Here is a 4,566-nt window from a genome sequence, read left to right as displayed (position 1 = left end):
AATTCTAACAGACTCTTAGCATCGCTACGAGTGAGAAAGTCTCATCGCAGTCAACTCCTTGAACTTGCCGGAAAACATCTTAACGACAAGTCGAGCTTTCTTAATGGTGACACTTACCATCATTGTCTGTCTTCCCTTTAAAATCCATCTGTACCCAACAGCCTTACGACCATCAAGTAGTTCTTTCAAAGTCTATACTTTGTTTTCATACATGGATCCTCTCGGATTTTATGGCCTCGAGCCATTCGTCGGAATCCGGGCCCACCATCGCTTCTCCATAGCTCGTAGGTTCATTGTTGTCTAGCAACATGACTTCCAAGACAGGATTACGTACCACTCTGAAGTAGTACGCATCCTTGTCGTCCTATGAGGTTTGGTAGTGACTTGATCTGAAGTTTCATGATCACTATCATAAGCTTCCACTTCAATTGGTGTAGGTGCCACAGGAACAACTTCCTGTGCCCTGCTACACATTAGTTGAAGTGACGGTTCAATGACCTCATCAAGTCTCCACCATCCTCCCACTCAATTCTTTCGAGAGAAACTTTTCCTCGAGAAAGGACCCGTTTCTAGAAACAATCACTTTTGCTTCCAGATCTGAAATAGGAGGTATACCCAACTGTTTTGGGTATTCTATGAAGATGCATTTATCCGCTTTGGGTTCGAGCTTATCAGCCTGAAACTTTTTCACATAAGCGTCGCAGCCCCAAACTTTTAAGAAACGACAGCTTAGGTTTCTCTAAACCATAGTTCATACGGTGTCGTCTCAACGGAATTGCGTGGTGCCCTATTTAAAGTGAATGCGGTTGTCTCTAATGCCTAACCCATAAACGATAGTTGTAATTCGATAAGAGACATCATGGTATGCACCATATCCAATAGGGTGCAGTTATGATGTTCGGACACACCATCACAATATGGTGTTCCAGGCGGTATTAGTCGTGAAACAATTTCCACAATTTCTTAATTGTGTGCCAAACTCGTAACTCAGATATTCATCTCTATGATCATATCACAGACATTTTATCCTCTTGTCACGACGATCTTCAACTTCACTCTGAAATTACTTGAACCTTTCAATAATTCAGACTTGTGTTTCATCAAGTAAATATTCTCAGCATCTACTCAAATCATCTGTGAAGTAAGAACATAACGATATCCACTGCGTGCCTCAGCACTCATTGGACTGCACACATCAAATGTATTACTTCCAACAAGTTGCTCTCTTGTTCCATCTTACTGAAAACGAGGCCTTTCAGTCATCTTGCCCATGTGGTATGATTTGCATGTCTCAAGTGATTCAAAATCAAGTGAGTCCAAATGATCCATCTGTATGGACTTTCTTCATGCATATATACTAATAGACATGGTTCGCATGTCTCAATCTTTTCAAAAACGAGTGAGTCCAAAGATCCATCAACATGGAGCTTCTTCATGCGTTTTATACCAATATGACTCAAGTGGCAGTGCCACAAGTATGTGGTACTATCATTACTATCTTATATCTTTTGGCATGAACATGTGTATCACTACGATCGAGATTCAATAAACCATTCATTTTAGGTGCAAGACCATTGAAGGTATTATTCAAATAGACAGAGTAACCATTATTCTCCTTTAATGAATAACCGTATTGCGATAAACATAATCCAATCATGTCTATGCTCAACGCAAACACCAAATAATAATTATTCAGGTTTAACCCCAATCTCGATGGTAGAGGGAGCATGCGATGCTTGATCACATCAACCTTGGAAACACTTCCAACACATATCGTCATCTCACCTTTAGCTAGTCTCCGTTTATTCCGCAGCTTTTATTTCGAGTTACTAACACTTAGCAACCGAACCGGTATCTAATACCCTGGTGCTACTAGGAGTACTAGTAAAGTACACATTAATATAATGTATATCCAATATACTTCTGTCGACCTTGCCAGCCTTCTCATCTACGAAGTATCTAGGGTAGTTCTGCTTCAGTGACCGTTCCCCTCATTTCAGAAGCACTTAGTCTCGGGTTTGGGTTCAACCTTGGGTTTCTTCACTAGAGCAGCAACTGATTTGCCGTTTCATGAAGTATCCCTTCTTGCCCTTGCCCTTCTAGAAACTAGTGGTTTTACTAACCATCAACAATTGATGCTCCTTCTTGATTTCTACTTTCGCGGTGTCAAACATCGCGAGTTGCTCAAGGATCATCATGTCTATCCCTGATATGTTATAGTTCATCACGAAGCTCTAATAGCTTGGTGGCAGTGACTATGGAGAACCATCACTATCTCATCTGGAAGATTAACTCCCACTCGATTCAAGTGATTGTAGTACTCAGACAATCTGAGCACATGCTCAACGATTGAGCTTTTCTCCCTTAGTTTGCAGGCTTAAGAAACTTGTCAGAGGTCTCATACCTCTTGACGTGGGCATTAGTCTGAAATCCCAATTTCAGTCTTTGGAACATCTCATATGTTCTGCGACGTTTCAAAACCGTCTTTGGTGCCACAATTTTAAACCGTTAGCATCACACACTGAACTATCACGTAGTCATCAAAACGTGTATGTCAGATGTTTCGTAACATCTACAGACGACGCTCGAGGTTCAGCACACCGAGCGGTGCATTAAGGACATAAGCCTTCTGTGCAGCAATGAGGACAATCCTCAGTTTACGGACCCAGTCCGCATAATTGCTACTATCAACTTTCAACTAAATTTTCTCTAGGAACATATCTTAGTAGAACTAAAGCGTAAGCTACGACATTATTTGCAAAGACCTTTTGACTATGTTCATGATAATTAAGTTCATCTGATTATTTAATGAACTCCCACTTAGATAGACATCCCTCTAGTCATCTAAGTGATACATGATCCGAATCGACTAGGCCGTGTCCGATCATCACGTGAGACGGACTAGTCATCATCGGTGAACATCTCCATGTTGATCGTATCTACTATACGACTCATGTTCGACCTTTCGGTCTCTTGTGTTCCGAGGCCATGTCTGTACATGCTAGGCTCGTCAAGTCAACCTAAGTGTTTTGCTTGTGTTCCGAGGCCATGTCTGTACATGCTAGGCTCGTCAACACCCGTTGTATGCGAACGTTAGAATCTATCACACCCGATCATCACGTGGTGCTTCGAAACAACGAACCTTCGCAACGGTGCACAGTTAGGGGGAACACATCTCTTGAAATTTTAGTGAGGGATCATCTTATTTATGCTACCGTCGTTCTAAGCAAATAAGATGTAAACATGACAAACATCACATGCAAATCATAAAGTGACATGATATGGCCAATATCATCTTGCGCCTTTTGATCTCCATCTTCGAGGCGCGGCATGATCACCTTCGTCACCGGCATGACACCATGATCTCCATCATCATGATCTCCATCATCGTGTCTTCATGAAGTTGTCTCGCCAACTATTACTTCTACTACTATGGCTAACGGTTAGCAATAAAGTAAAGTAATTACATGGCGTTTTTCATTGACACGCAGGTCATACAATAAATTAAGACAACTCCTATGGCTCCTGCCGGTTGTCATACTCATCGACATGCAAGTCGTGATTCCTATTACAAGAACATGATCAATCTCATACATCACATATATCATTCATCACATCCTTTTGGCCATATCACATCACATAGCATACCCTGCAAAAACAAGTTAGACGTCCTCTAATTGTTGTTGCATGTTTTACGTGGCTGCTATGGGTTTCTAGCAAGAACGTTTCTTACCTACGCAAAAGCCACAACGGTGATATGCCAATTGCTATTTACCCTTCATAAGGACCCTTTTCATCGAATCCGATCCGACTAAAGTGGGAGAGACAGACACCCGCTAGCCACCTTATGCATCAAGTGCATGTCAGTCGGTGGAACCTGTCTCACGTAAGAGTACGTGTAAGGTCGGTCCGGGCCGCTTCATCCCACAATGCCGCCGAATCAAGATAAGACTAGTAACGGTAAGCAAATTGAACAAATCGTCGCCCACAACTACTTTGTGTTCTACTCGTGCATAGAATCTACGCATAAACCTGGCTCATGATGCCACTGTTGGGGAACGTAGCAGAAATTCAAAATTTTCCTACGTATCACCAAGATCAATCTATGGAGTCATCTAGCAACGAGAGAGAGGGAGTGCATCTACATACCCTTGTAGATCGCGAGCGGAAGCGTTCAAGAGAACGGGGTTGATGGAGTCGTACTCGTCGTGATCCAAATCACCGATGATCCTAGCGCCGAACGGACGGCACCTCCGCGTTCAACACACGTACGGAGCGGGGACGTCTCCTCCTTCTTGATCCAGCAAGGGGGGAGGAGAAGTTGATGGAGATCCAGCAGCACGACGGCGTGGTGGTGGAAGTAGCGGGATCCCGGCAGGGCTTCGCCAAGCGCAAGCGGGGAGGAAGAGGTGTCACGGGAGGGAGGGAGGCGCCAGGGCTTGGGGTGCTGCTCCCATGCGCCTCCCCACTATATATAGGGGTGGAGGGGGCTGGTTTCTTGCCCTCCAAGTCCATTGGGGCGTTGGCAAAGGTGGGGGAAAGAAATCCCATCATTTCCCTTCCCCA

Source organism: Triticum aestivum, chromosome 3D, assembly GCF_018294505.1.
Source record: "Triticum aestivum cultivar Chinese Spring chromosome 3D, IWGSC CS RefSeq v2.1, whole genome shotgun sequence".
In the NCBI taxonomy this organism is placed as follows: Eukaryota; Viridiplantae; Streptophyta; class Magnoliopsida; order Poales; family Poaceae; genus Triticum; species Triticum aestivum.
Note: the sequence above shows the minus strand (reverse complement) of the source record.